This window comes from Jaculus jaculus, chromosome 9 (genome assembly GCF_020740685.1).
Source record: "Jaculus jaculus isolate mJacJac1 chromosome 9, mJacJac1.mat.Y.cur, whole genome shotgun sequence".
Classification (NCBI taxonomy): Eukaryota; Metazoa; Chordata; class Mammalia; order Rodentia; family Dipodidae; genus Jaculus; species Jaculus jaculus.
Genome location: NC_059110.1, coordinates 71,672,751 through 71,687,558, shown reverse-complemented (window position 1 = coordinate 71,687,558; position 14,808 = coordinate 71,672,751). Strand labels below are relative to the sequence as shown.

At 47.3% G+C, this 14,808-nt stretch overlaps 1 protein-coding gene across 2 annotated transcripts in view; it reads left to right on the top strand.

Annotated features, from left to right (window-relative positions):
• Rbpms (RNA binding protein, mRNA processing factor) overlaps positions 1–14,673 on the top strand; it is a 193,090-nt gene extending 178,417 nt beyond the window's left edge. Inside the window, exons 8-9 of one of the 2 annotated variants that reach the window (XR_006638974.1) lie at positions 4,637–4,740; positions 13,190–14,673. The gene's annotated coding sequence lies outside the window, so the exon portion shown is untranslated. The remainder of the gene's footprint in view (positions 1–4,636; positions 4,741–13,189) is intronic. The other variant, XM_045159490.1, reaches the window with a different exon arrangement.
• The last annotated feature ends 135 nt before the right edge of the window (positions 14,674–14,808 follow it).

Below are 14,808 nucleotides of genomic sequence, written 5' to 3'. Positions count from 1 at the left end.
TGCCAGGGCCTCCAGCCACTGCAAATGAATACCAGATGCATGTCCCATCTTGTGCATCTGGCTTATGGGGGGGGGGGGAACCTGGGTCCTTTGGTTTTGCAGGCAAACACCTTAACCATTAAGCCATCTCTCCAGCTCCTGTTGTTTGTTTGTTTGTTTTTTGAGGAAAGGTCTCTCTCTAGCAGAGGCTGGCCTTTAACTCACTATGATTCTCTTAATTCTGCCTCCCAAATGCTGGGATTAAAGTCATTGCCACCACACTTGGCATTTTTTTTAAAAATATTTTATGCATTTGAGAGGAAGGGAGACAGAAAGAGGCAGATAGAATGAGAGAGTGGGCACACCGGGCTCCAGCTATTGCAAACGAATTCCAGACTCATGCACCACCTTGTGCAGCTGCCTTATGTGGGTACTGGGCAATCGAACTTGAGTCCTGATGCTTTGCAGGCAAGCGCCTTACTGCTAAGCCATCTTTCCAGTCCAAGAAGGGAAAATTTTAATGTGTCCACTTCAACATCTTAGTGCTAACATGAAGAGAATACCTAGGCCGGAGATATAAACGGAACTATCTCTTTGTTCTTTCTTTATTTTTTTATTATTATTTTTTTTTTCCCGAGGTAGGGTCTCACTCTAGCCCAGGCTGACCTGGACTTCACTATGGAGTCTCAGGGTGGCCTTGAACTCACGGCAATCCTCCTACCTTTGCCTCCCGAGTGCTGGGATTAAAGGCGCCACCACGCCTGGCTCTGTTTGTTCTTTAAATAACCATGGGTTATACCTGCCACACCAGATAGGAGGAGTATGGACCGAGGCCTGTGCACTGAGCTCACATTCTCGTGGGGAGTCCTGCAGACATGGTGTGCACACAAGATGAATTGCCCAGGATACTGATGAGGCCAGCCTGCCAGGAGGGAAACTGCCAAGAAGGGTCCATGAGCCCCTCCCATTGGCTCCATGAGGAAGACCATGAGAAGAGAGGCTGTCTGCCCAGGGCAGTTCGCTCAGCATGTGCTGATATTTGGTCTGATTGCATGTTGTATAACACCATCACAAGAGTGTCAGTAATAGTCTCGCCATGTGATAAAGACCTGTAATCATGTTTGAAAGACATAATAATGTTTGAAAATGACCAATGTCCCTGATATAATGAGAACAGGTGAGCAGAAGTTCTTATAGGTAAAAGGTTATCCATGTTGGATATTCAAATATAGTTAATTTTTTTTTCTTTTGGTTTTTCTGAGGTAGGGTCTCACTCTAGCTCAGGCTGACCAGGCTGAACTGGAATTCACTATGTAGTCTCAGGGTGGCCTCAAACTCAGCAATCCTCCTACCTCTGCCTCCCGAGTGCTGGGATTAAAGGTATGCACCACTACACCTGGCTTTTTAGTTAAAAATTTTTAATTTATCTATTTGCAATTAGAGAGAGAGAGAAGAGAGTTAGAGTGAGTGAGTGTCGGTGTGCCAGGGTACCTAGCCCCTGCAATCAAACTCCAGATAAATGTGCCACTTTGTGCATCTGGCTTTACATAGGTATTGGGGAATCAAACCTGGGTGCATTAGGCTTTGCAGACACGTGCATTAACCACTGAACAATCTCCCCACCCCCTAGTTAAACATTTTTTAAAGGGAAAAGTTTGGGAAAGAGTTGGTATGGGCTTGAGAGGGTGTTATTAAAAATTCAGGAAAAGCTGGGCGTCGCTGCACACACCTTTTTAATCCCAGCACCTGGGAGGCAGAGGAAGGAGGAATGCCATGAGTTTGCGGCCTCCCTGAGACTACATAGTGAGTTCCAGGTCAGCCTGGGCTACAGTGAGGCCCTACCTTTGGAAACACACACACACAGAGGAGATTCTCTGGCTATGGGCCATGACAGCAGCATAGAATTATAAGCATGTGCTGTTACCGCCTTGCCAACTTAGAAAATGAAAACGGTGAGGCAGAAAGATGGCTGCAATTTGTAGCAGTTTGTTCCGTCATTCCTTTTTTGGGTTTTTGAGGTAGGGTCTCGCTCTAGCCCAGGTTGTCCTGGAATTCACTATGTAGTCTCAGGGTGGTCTCGAACTCATGACAATCCTCTTACCTCTGCCTCCCAAGTGCTAGGATTGAAGGCATGCACCACCATGCCTGGCAAATTCCTTCCATCTTGTTTGGAGGTGGCAGCGCATCTTTGGCGGCAAGTGTGGGTCTTCCTGCATGCCCGGGAGCTGCTAGGGCTCCTGCGGTCACCTCTGCCCCTTGAAAAGATAGTGTTGTGCTCTCATCCTGCAGTGTGTCCAGAAGCTAGGGCAGCTGTTAGGGCTGATTTCACCTTCCTGCTGTATCGATCAGGGTCTCCACGGCACAGAAAGGTCACAACACAGTAAATACTCCATGAACAACACTGTAGCGAGGTGGAGGGGAGTAGAACAGTAAAGTGAATATAACAGGTCAGCTGGGAGTGGTGTTACGGAGAAAGCAAACTCGGTAGATCACAATCTTGCGCTTCGTGCGGGAGGCCAAGCTGGCGGGGTGGCCTGAGAACACAGCAGGACGCCTTCCTAGCACAGGCCCCACTGTACTCTGTTTGGAGAATAATGTGACTTCCCTGATCTTTGTGCCTCTTGCTGGCTAAAGCAAGTAGATGGGCTTGAAAAGCAGCCACCTGGCGTCAGGAGTCCCAGGAAGAGGCAACTGGCAGATCTGTGGCAGACCTTCTCTGGGAGGGTCTGCTCTGTCATCCCATTGGGTAGATGTGGCTCTGTAACTGCTCTGAAGCTGGGGTCTCCTGTGGTTCCCACATGTGTTCTACAGGTGTGGAAAGGCTGCTAGCCGTCTAGCCTGTAGCTGCTGGGAAAGTGGTATGTGTGCCCCTTCCAACCCGTGCTCGATCCTCCAGGTTGTGGTAGGCTGAAACCTTCCCGGTCATGGCTGCCAAGTTTATCTGCATAGTGAGACCCTAGGGCAGCTCCGCCCTGGCCCACCCGCTACGTCTGGATGTTCACTGCAAGAAATTCAAAGAGGGTGTCATACGTGAAACCTGGACTCACAGCCCAGGGCCACACCTGCAGGAGCCTCTACCCCAGCCCTGTCTTATTGATGTTACAGAAATATTTAGGAAGCCTCTGCACTCTGCTTTAGGTGCAAAATGGGCAAATCTGAGGTTCTGTTTGCTTTGGTATAATCATGCCATATTCTCCGTGGCATAACTGGCTCCTGCCTGCTATACCTGTGAGCCATAGTATACAGTTTATTGGTAAAACTTCATGTTCTGGGCTGGGCATGGTGGCGCACATGGAAGGCAGAGGTAGGAGGATCGACGAGAGTTTGAGGCCACCCTGAGACTACATGTGAATTCCAGGTCAGCCTGAGCTAGAGTGAGACCCTACCTTGAAAACCCAAACAAAACAAAATAAAAACATGCCTAGGGAACATGGGTCAGAATTAGCCCTCCTGATGAGCTTAAGCACAGAGGCCAAGAGAATCTGCCAGCAGTATGGCCGCAGTAATGACAAGCACCCTAAAAATGAGATATGGGCCTACTGCTGCTGGCCAGGCTGAGCCCCTTGGCCACTGTGGGACTGTGGCAGCAAGAGGTTAAGTGAGATAGTTGCTTGCTTTTAATTACAGTCATACTTATTTTCCTGGTCTCAAACACAATGCTTTTGTAGCGAAATTCTGGGGAAAGCCTTTCCCATTTCTCCTGCGGTGTACTAGGACGTGAGCCTTGCCTTCAGGATCATCCTTAACTCCAGAGTGGGGCGAGTTCCCAGTGGGTGCAGTGTGTCTTACTCGGCAGGGCATCATGCTTCAGGCAGGAAGGCCAGCCAGCTGCAATCTCTGACCTCCGAAAGGGGGAGGGGTTGCTGAGCTCTTCTTTGGCATAAGGAATTCTGTGGAAACCAGCTGGCCTAGAAGCAACCAGGAGGTTGCTCCAGGAGGTGTATTAAAACACATCTCCTGGCTCTCAGCACCTTGGGCATGTCCCCCTCTCCCTCCCTCCCTCCCTCCCTCCCTCCCTCCCTCCCTCCCTCTCTCTCTCTCTGTCTCTCTCTCTGTCTCTCTCTCTCTCTCACACACACACACACACACACACACACACACACACACACACACACACGACAGTCACAGACGCATTTCCTTTTGCCTTCGGTTTCAGATGCTCAGAGCAGGCTTAGCTCCTGGCACACGGCAGTGCTGGGCTCTGCTATGGCCCAGGGCTATTCAGAGCTAGTGTGGTCTGAGGCAGCCCCAATGCGAGTAGCCATCTCGAGTCTCCCCATGTGGGGCCCTGGAGCCCATGTCTTTGCTGGGAGACTCTGGAATTGCTCTTGGGGTCTAGCAGCATGACTACAGGTTGGCCACGACAAGGCCGCCAGTGTGATGGTGCTGCCCTCAGTGACCTTTCTCAGTGTCCCCTGGCCCCATACCTTCCACACGGTGCTCCAAGTTCTGCGATCACTTTCTCACGGTCACGTTTTCCACTCCACTTGTGTCACTCCGCAGTGGTAGCTGTCTGCTCAGCATCAGGGCCTTTCGTCCCTTGGTCCTAGATACTCTCGACTCTTTGCCCTCCCAGAGGCAGGCTGGTCATTGTGACCCAGTGCTCCCAGAAGGGCTTACCATACACAGTTAACAGGTGATCTCTCTGTCCACCCAGGTCCCAGGTGTGTGATGGCGGCTGCAATCTGTCTTGTGGGTATTAGTGCGATCCTCACTGGTGGCGACTGTTCTCCAGCTGTTCTGCAAAACTGGAGCCTGCTGGTGAGTGCCAGAATCGGGTCGCAGCCAGTGTAAGCAGGACAGGCACCACCATCTCCTGGGAACCACAGCATCTGTGGGCCACAGCGTTCGCGCTTCCGATCCAGGTGGTCTGGCGGGCATTCCTGTTGACTGCCAGCCGCAGCCAGCCCACTTAGGGAATGACAGAGCATGACAACTGGCGTTCCTCCTCACTGTAGCCAAGGCTAGCCTCAAACTGTAGTCTCCTGCCGCCTCTCTAGTGCAGGGATGACAGGTGTGTGCCACCATGCCCAGCAAAAACCGGTACTGTTCATGTGGCATCGTAGACTTCAGGTTTCTCCACTAGCATCACAGCTTCATCTAAGAGACATTTATAGGTAAACGAAACGGTCCCCTTTTCACTCGTAAGCTTTCATTTGGAAATACAGCACCTTGTTAAATCTGTCTGAATCTGAAGATGGTCAGGCATAGTGTATACATTCCCTTTACCTTATCAGTCCATTTTTGTGAAATACAATGAAGTCACTTCTGGACTCAAGGGCATTTTTAGGAGCTTCTGAATTTAGGATGTGAATGTGACTGAATTAACTCTAGGATTCTTACAGGGATTCTTCTGTAACTCTGGGCTTTTCTGGTTAATGGCTTTGGTGATTTGTCTGTCTTTTCCGTTAGCATCATCTAGTTTTGGAGACAGGGTCTCACCATGTCGTTCAGGCTAGCATGAAACTCAGAATCTTCCTAACTCCCAAATACTAGGATTACCAGTGTATTCTACCAAGCCTGGCCCTAGTCGGTAGTAAAAATTCTGATGACAGGCTAGAGAGATGACTTAGCAGTTAAGGCACTTGTCTGTGATGCCTAAGGCCCCAGGTTTGATTCTCCAGTACCCAAGTAAGCCAGATACACAAGGTGGTGCATATGTCTGGAGTTTGTTCACAGTGGCTGGAAGCCATGGCACTCCCATCCCCCCCCCTTTCTCTCTAATAAACAAATAAAATTTTTATTATTATTTTATCTACTTCTAGAGGTAAACTGCCTGCTAACACCTCATGTAGCAGCTTCCAGTGTCTTTAGGTTTGTTTTGTTGTTATTGTTTGTTTTCTTTTGAGGTAGGGTTTCACTCTAGCCTAGGCTGACCTGGAATTCACTGTAGAGTCTCAGGGTAGCCTTGAACTCATAATGATCCTCCTACTTCTGCCTTCTGAGTTCTGGGATTAAAGCTGCGCCAACACGCCCGTCTCAGTGTCTTTGGGAAGCTGGCAGCAGAATGCCAAGGATGCCAGACAGAAGTTTAGGCCTCTGCCCAAATACCCAAAGGTGGCGAATTTCATCCCTTATGAGGGGCCTATTAAAAAATATTGAGCCGGTTGTGGTGATGCATGCCTTTAATCCCAGTACTTGGGAGGCAGAGGATTGCTGTAAGTTCGAGGCCACCCTGAGACTGCATAGTGAATTCCAGATTAGTCTGGGCCAGAGTGAGATCCTACCTTGGAAAAACAAAACAAAATGTTGAGCCAGAATGAAGGAGAGTGAAATTTCTGCCAAGGAAAGAGGACCAGGCAATCTTGGCCAAGGGGTCATTGCCACATTTGGGGGCTTAAATAATTTGCCACTGAGAACAGCACCTCTCAGCACTTGCTCAGCACACACATCTTCTGTCGCTTGTTGTCCGGCCTGCCTTCCCTGTCTGCACTGAGCAGGGCTCCACAAGAAGTGAGCCGCCTGCATTGGCAGTGTTCTTGCTGCTGACATCTGTTTCCCACAGTGCCAGTAGGCACCATGTTTTGCACATCAGTAGGACAGCCAATAATTTTTAAAAGACATGATCTTGTCCTAGTTTTTGCTTTTTTGGATAAATTTTTGTTGCTGTTTTACGAGGCAAGGTCTCACTCTAACCCAAGGTGATCTGGAGTTTGCTCTTGTTGTTGTTTTTATGTTTTTTCAAGATAGGGTCTTTCTCCAGCCCAAGCTGAATTGGAATTCACTATGTAGTCCAGGATAGACTTGAACTCATAGTGATCCTCCTACCTCTGCCTCCCAAGTGCTAGGATTCAAGGCGCCACCACACCTGGCTTCTTTTGGATACATTTAAAGATTTAAAAAAAAAAAAAAAAAAAAAACCAAGCATGTTGGTGCACCACTTTAGTCTGAGCACTTGGGAGGCAGAGGTTAAAGAATCCCTGTGAGTTCAAGGCCACACTGAGAACATAGTGAATTCCAGGCCAGCTTGGACTACAGTGAGACCCCCATCTTGCGGGGGTGGGGGGGAGATAAGAGCTAAAGATACATTTGTGATGTTTGTAGAAGCAGGTTAAATTTCTTGCAGTGCTGGGGTGGAACTCAAGGCTTCATGCATGTTAGACAAGTTTTCTCTCAAGCCCTAAACATGCTGGGTTTTGTTTGTTTGTTTAGTTTTTCGAGGTAGGGTCTCACTCTAACCCAGTCTGAGCTGGAATTCACTATGGAGTCTCAGTGTGGCCTCAAACTCATGGTGATCCTCCTACCTCTGCCTCCCTAGTGCTGGGATTAAAGGCGCGCACCCCCACACCCAGTTTAACATGCTTAAAAATTTTTTTTCTTTTTTTTTATTTGTTTGAGAAAAGGGGAGCAGATAGAGAAATAATGAGCACATTAGAGCTTCCAGCCACTGCAAACTCCAGATGTATGCACCACCTGTGCATCTGGCTTCTGTAGGTACTGGGGAATTGAACCTGAGTCCTTAGGCTTCACAGGTAAGCACCTTAACCACTAAGCCATCTCTCCAGCCCTAAACATACTTTATTTTTTTATTATTTATTTACAAGGGGGAGAGGGAGAATGAACATGCCAGGGCCTGTTGCCTTTGCAAACAAACCTTTGTATCTGACTTTATGTGAGTATTAGGAATTGAACCTGAGCCATCAGGCTTTGCAAACAAACACCTTTAACCACTGAGCCATCTCTCCAGCCCAACAAATATGCTTTATTTTGTGTTTATTTATTTGTTTGTTTGAGAGAGAGAATGGGTACGCCAGGGCCTTAAGCCACTGTAAATGAACTCCAGATGCATATGCCACCTTATCCATCGGGCTTACGTGAATTCTGGGGAATCAAACCTGGGTCCTTTGGCTTCTCTGGCAAATGCCTTTATGCTACGCCATCTCTCCAGCCCCAACATGCCTTTTGTAAATATAGTAAAGCAACTCAAGTGTCAGTCATTGAGGACACATGTCAGAGCAGCAGAAGCATGTGCTGGGACTGCATATTGGACAACAGAAGGCCTCGTGACGCGGAGGCCGAAGGACTTGTGTTCTTAAGATACGTACGGTGGGTGAGAAGCAAGGGTCTCAGCACTGACTAGGTTCAGTCTGTGGCTTGATAGTTCCCAGGCCATCTTGAGTTGTTGACTGGTGAGAATGGGAGAGGCAGTTCTTGTCCTAAATGTGAATAAGCCACTGCTATGTGAGCCGCCATTAGAGCATAAATGTGCATCAAATCCAAAGCTGGCCTCCTGGCCGTTCACGCTGGAGCCATCCGTACATGGCCACAGTGGCCTGCACATGCTGTCCTGTGGGCCAAGGACAGGTGGAGAGTGTTATCTTGGGAGCAGGCTAGTTACTACAGAAGACTATTCCACAGAGTCAACAGACAATGGACTTCAAATTGTTCAAATATTCAATTTTGTTAAAAAAAAAAAAATATATATATATGTATGTATGTATGTATGTATGTATGTATGTATGTATTTGAGAGAGAGAGAGAATAGGTATGGGCACACCAGGGCCTCTTAGCCACTACACACCAACTTCAGACATGAGTACCACTTTGTGCATCTGGCTTTATGTGGGTACTGGGGAATCAAACCTGGACAGTCAGCCTTTACAAGCAAGCCCTTTAACCACTGAACCATCTCTCCAGCTCCTAAACATTTGTATTTACAAATTAAAAGCAGTACATGTTTTGTTTGTGTGTGTGTGTGTGTGTTTGTTGAGGAAGCTCTTGCTGTAGCTCAGTGTGGGCTTTGATTCAGGTGTCCTCCATAAAATTAGGTGTGCTGAATGCTAGGTTCCCAGCTGATAGAGATTTGGAAATCAACGTCTCCTAGAGGGAGTGTGTTGTTGGGGGCGGGCTTATGGGTGTTATAGCCAGTGTCCCCTTGCCAGTGTTTGGCACACCCTCCTGTTGCTGTGGTCCACCTTATGTTGGCTAGGAGGTGATGTTCACCCTCTGCTCGTGCCATCATTTTCCCTGCTATCGTGGAGCTTCCCCTTGAGCCTGTAAGCCAAAGTAAACCTCTTTTTTCCCACAAGCTGCTCTTGGTTGGGTGATTTCTACCAGCAATGCGAACCTGACTGCAACACTCAGGCTGACATGGAATTCACTATACAGTCTCAGGATGGCCTCAAACTCACAGCAATCCTCCGACCTCTGCCTCCCAAGTGCTGAAATTAAAGGCATGTGCTACCACTCCTAGCATGCTAGAGCGAGACCCTACCTCGGGGTTGGGGGTGGAGGGATCTTTATTTTTTAATGTACGAGAGTGTAGGTAGGTGCACATGTACCATGGCAAGTGTGGAGGTCCAAGGGCAGTTTCCACCTGATTTGAGGCAGGATTTCTTTCTGGATTCTTGTTCTGCAATTACTCTTTGCTGTGCTCACAAGCTTCTGGGAGGTTTTTCTTGTGTTTGTCTCCCATCTTGCCATCCGTATGCTGGGATTACAGGAGGCCACCATGCCACAGGATTGGGCTTTTACATAGGGTCTCAGGAGTCAAATTGGGTACTCTGGCTTAAACAGCAAGTGCTTAATCCACTGAGGCACCTTCCCCATCCCAGCCCAGCTCGAGGTACTCTTACATTTACAGACATTACCTGGAGTCAGGTGGAGTATTTCTAACCTGATTGGGCAGAAATGAATGTATTAGAGGGTTAACATCTTGGGGAAAAGAATCACTCATAATTAGGTCAGTTATGTACAAAAATTAAGAGCTGTTTCACAGCACTGGGAGAAATAGGTTAGAGGGTGAGTTTTAACTTAATTTGAATCAGGGTAGAACAACCATTTAGAGCTCTCTGCATTGCTATCCCACCACCTGGCAGCCAGCACCCACCAGCAGTGGTCCCCAAATACCAAGAGCCCTTACCAATCTTTACATGAGTGTGTGGTGCCTCACACCTCTGATCCCAGCATCCGGGAGGCTGAGGTGGGATTACTGTGAGTTCCAGCTTGGCCTAGAGTGAGACCCTAACTCAAAATTACAAAAACAAAAAGCTAAGATGAAATGATTTAGAATTTTATTTAAAATTATCAGGAGACAACAGCCTCCAGTGTCTAAAAATGAGCACAACTGCCACCTGCCTGGCACGAGTAAACTTGAGACAGGTCTGAGTGGCATGTTGTCATGGACACCCTTTCCTGAAAGGCTGTGAAAGAGTCGCCCTGCTCACCCAGGCCACTGTCCCTGTGTGTTCCCAGATGTCTTTGGATTCTGTTTAAATGTCCTTGTTAATACATTCCAAGGTTTGAACTCCATTCCTAGCTAAACCTCTTCCTTGTTTACAGAGACTGAAATAGCCACATTTTGACCTTGTGTTCAGTCTGGGACATTGATGGCAGTGTGGATACATTCTTTTCCCATGTGAGAATTACATCTCCATGGCACAGTTCTGGAAAGCTCAGGAAGCTATAGATCTTCAACTCCTCTCTTCCTTCCCATGGCCTCCCTCCCCAACCTCAGAAGATCAGCCTGATTGGCCAGAATTAACTGAAAGATTGTGTTCTTCCTCAATAGAGGTGTGGGAGAAGGGAAAAAATAGGAATGGAGCCGTGCAGAGCCTCCCTCAGGCAGGACTGTGATGGCCACGGGTCTGTTTAGGTGCTTTGCTTCTGAGGTTTTGCAGAGGTGTCTGGGTAGAAGCCAACAGAAGTGGAGTGCCAGAGAGCAGTTGTGGAAGCACGAAGAAGGTACAAGGTACAGTGAGCATTGAACACAGCCAGTGACTGCTGCTGGACTCAGGAGAACAGAGCTGGAGACCAGCTGGGGCCTCCCGGCAGCAGCAGGCCTGGTCATAGGTCACTGAGCTAGCACTGCCCACTCCCCTTGGCCCGCTCATCCTGCTCTTTTGGCTTTGGTTACAAACTCCTGGTGGTAGTCACCACTTCTGACCTGCTGCTTTCCTAAGGTGACCCTGTCTGAGCCTAGAAAGGCAGCACAGGCCCATTGTTTCCAGAGTCCAGGGCTGCCAAGTGCTACACCCTGTCTATTCTTCCACAGTAGGAACCTCCAGAGAGTGACTTGTTCTTCAGAAAGAGCACACCGCCTGGGTTGTTGGGTTTTGGTCAAGTTTAGGAGGAGATGAATTTGTGGAAGGTGGAAACTGGCCTTGTAGCCTTTCTTTGAACTAGTTTCACTTGGCATACGCTCCGTGGGGAGTAAGGTGGAGAAGTGCCGCTCCATATCACGGCAGATCTCTGAGAACCAGTGTCCTTGAGCAGAGGCACTTAAAAGGCAGATCAGTAATGTGAGGAAGTGAGTCAGACTGGAAGAAGGTCATAGGTTCACAAAGGAACTTCAGTTGATGCCTCCTCTAAGACAGTGTGTGTTAGAGCCTGAGTCCCTGGATCCCACGCTACTGCCCAGCCAGAGATGCTCCCCACAGCAAACAACTATACTGGGAATCCTGTCTCCCACTGACTTTGAAGTAGAAGTCAGGATGTTGCAGAAGAGAGGGCTCTCTCTGAAAGGAATCCTTCTCCTGTTACCAGCTATTTTCTTCTTATTGTGGTCAAATAACCTGACAACAAGCATCTTGAGGAAGGGTTTGTCTTAAGTTCTACCAGGGGCAGAGGGTCATGGCAGGGAAAGCCCGGCAGCAGGAGCTTGAGGCAGCAGGTCGTATCATGCCTGCGGGGAGGAAGCAGAGAGCAATGAATGCTGCTGCTCAGCCAGCTTTTTTGTCTGTTTGTTTGTTTGAGGAAGGGTCTCACTGTACCTCAGGCTGACCTGGAATTCACTATGTAGACTCAGGGTGGTCTTGAACTCCCATCTCAATCAGACAACTAAAGCTGAGCCCTCATAGGCATGCCCAGAGGCTCATTTTCTCATTGGTTCTGGGTCCTGTCAGAATGACAGTCAATATAAACCATCACACTGAGCACCATAGGACACTGGCCAGCATAAAAGATGAGGTGTGCAGACCCCACCCACTTTGATTTCCTTATCATAGAGCATGTAGCAAGGAGGGTTATACCTGCTGTGTACCAGGAGGCAAAAGAATCAGAATTTTACAAACTCTGTTTACCCCTGTAGATGAATCCTTCTGACTCACAATGCTGCTGAGAAAGTACAGGGAGAAGGAAGTGGGCTGAGTCACCAAGACATGTGCAAGGCCCTCCAGGAGTTAGAGTACTTCTGATTCGGAAGGCCGTCTGTAGGAAATATAAACTGCCGTGCTAGGGTAAATTCCATATTGGAGCCACCTGAGGAGACAGATAAGCATTGGAGGAACTCCACAGTGAGCTATATAACCAGATTCCCACTCTAGAAAGCCATGTGTGGATTTCTCCCAGTGCCAAGATCCACAGGTACATGGCAACAGATGGGCCTTACCACTTACAAGCCATCATTATTTCTAAACAAATAGGCATTCTCCCACACAGAATTCTAATGTACACTGATTAGCATCTGTATATGTTTTGTACAACCACACAAGTCTGACATGTTAGTAAACTGGCAGAATAAAAACGGTTTTACTACATAAGCTAAGACGCTTTAGGCAGTCCAGAACCAAGGCCAGAGATGGTATACTCAGTGGTAGAGCCTAGTATTGGTGAGGCCCAGAAATTGATCCTCACCATTCAGGAAGCTGAGGTGGGAAGATCTGAAGTCTGAGGGTTGCCTAGGCTATACATCAAAACCTTGTGTCAAAAAGAAAATAGAGGGCTGGAGAGATGGTTTAGCAGTTAAGCACTTGCCTGTGAAGCCTAAGGACTCCGGTTCAAGGCTCGATTCTCCAGGACCCACGTTAGCCAGATGCACAAGGGGGCGCATGCGTCTGGAGTTCGTTTGCAGTGGCTGGAGGCCCTGGCGCGCCCATTCTCTGTCTACCTGCCTATTTCTGTATCTCTCTCTCTCTCTCTCTCTCTCTAAGTAAATAAATAAAATATTTAAAAAAAAAAAAAGAAAATAGAATCCTGGGTCAGTTTCAAGATAGGTAGAAGTCAAGGACTTTAGTGACTGCCTGAAGCCCTTTTTGTTTTCTACCCCAAAGTGAATAAAATACGAAAGGAGGGTTATTTTGGTGGGGGGAGGGAGTGGCCTTAAACCTGCAGTGATCTTTCTACCCATGACTCTCGCCAGGGTCTTTATTTGGAGGGTCAATAAATACTTACACATACACTTGTATAGAGAATCATTCATGAATTTTCCTGTGGGTTTCTCAGCTATGATACTATGAGAAAATGCGAGTTTGAAATTTTCTTTCTCTTTCAGGCTTGAAAAAACCTTGCCCAGTTTTGAGCCCTTCAAGACTTTGCCACAGCCTCTATCACACATCTGTTTTCTTCAAAGAAAAAAAATATAATAAAAATGTTTTACTCTTTTACACTGTATAGTTTTAAGAAATAGTGTGTTATCTGTGAATGCATGGTCTGACATTTCTGTAGTTTGGAGATATTTTCAAATGAAACAAAGGAAGTCAACAGGAAAACCAAGCGAGTATTTTTATACCAAACGTTTTAAGTATGACAGGGTGGAATCTTACACTGGGTTGGATCACAACTTTTGTGCTTGAGTTTTGAATGCTTGTAACGAAATATATTTTTTCTTTAAAATAAACTGCATGTTTGAGGCATGTTCTAAATAGTGTGGAAATTCCAGAATTGTATTGTGAAAGTGTAGATCTGTCTGCCTGGCCAGTCCTGGGCATATTAATTACAAACTGAATTGGTCTCTGTGGCACTAGGCTGCAATCCTAGTTCCCATAGGCTAACCTTGCACGACAATCAAAGCTGCCATTTGGGAAAAGAAAATTTTGGCAACATCTCGAGTGTGCCCTTCAAAGTCACGGCAGCTCCAGCCATGACTGTATAAACTGTGCCTGGTGTTTGTTAGATTTTGCTGTTTTATATTTATCATTTACAATAGATAGCATGCTCTGTGTGTAAGTGACTTGGTATATCTCACCTTCCATAAACCATTCCTACTTCCCAGTGGAACTGTAGGGTTGGCCTCACTAAGGGAAGACCGTGGCATGCGGTCGACATGGCCTCAGGAGGAACTGGCTTCACCTGACTTGGCTACACAGTAGGCATTTGTTCCCCAAGTGATTTTGCAAGGCTTTGGCTCAGCGAAGCTGGCGTTCTAAGTTGGCAGCCATGTCAAATAGCACCCAGCAGGTGCTCTGGAATCCTGTATGCTCATAGTGAGGCGACCCACTGCATTGCACCTTCAAGACGTCTTCAAAGCCAGCAGTCAGTCTTGTGCTGTAGGCTGCCACCCTTCCCCTCCTCCCCCATGTGCGAGCCATATGTATGAGGATGCCCACCTCGGAATGTCCAACAGCTAATGATATAGCTGGATGTGGTCACAGTCTTTGTTACTGCTCTGCTCAAGTTGTATTTTTTGAAAACGTCAATGTTTTAATAATTTCATGGTTTGTTTAAAGGTTTTGTTTCATTATTTTTCATTGGAAATAAAAATGTCAAATTTTTAAAGGTCATTTTACACATACACAGGCCTGAAGTGAGGGGCTCTTTCTCATCATAAGAGGGAAGAAACTTGGAGACTTCTGTCACATTCACATCAGTGATCAGGGCCCTGCCCATGCCCTCAGCGTCACTCGCTCTTGGTGAGACTCCTCTACTTGCTCCTAAGGCAAACAGAGCCACTTCATAGTCAATTATGCTTTTATAAACTGTTTAAAGGTACTTTTCTATTGTCATTTTTTAAAAATAAAGTGTTTATTCCAGCTATCACACCAGCACTTGGCAACTTCTTTTTGGGGGACCAGACATTTCTGATCCATTTTCATGTTTTGGCGGAGGCGATCAACTGCAGTTCAGAGAATAAAGACAGAGGTAGGGATGGAAGAGGCAGAGGATGACCTCCCA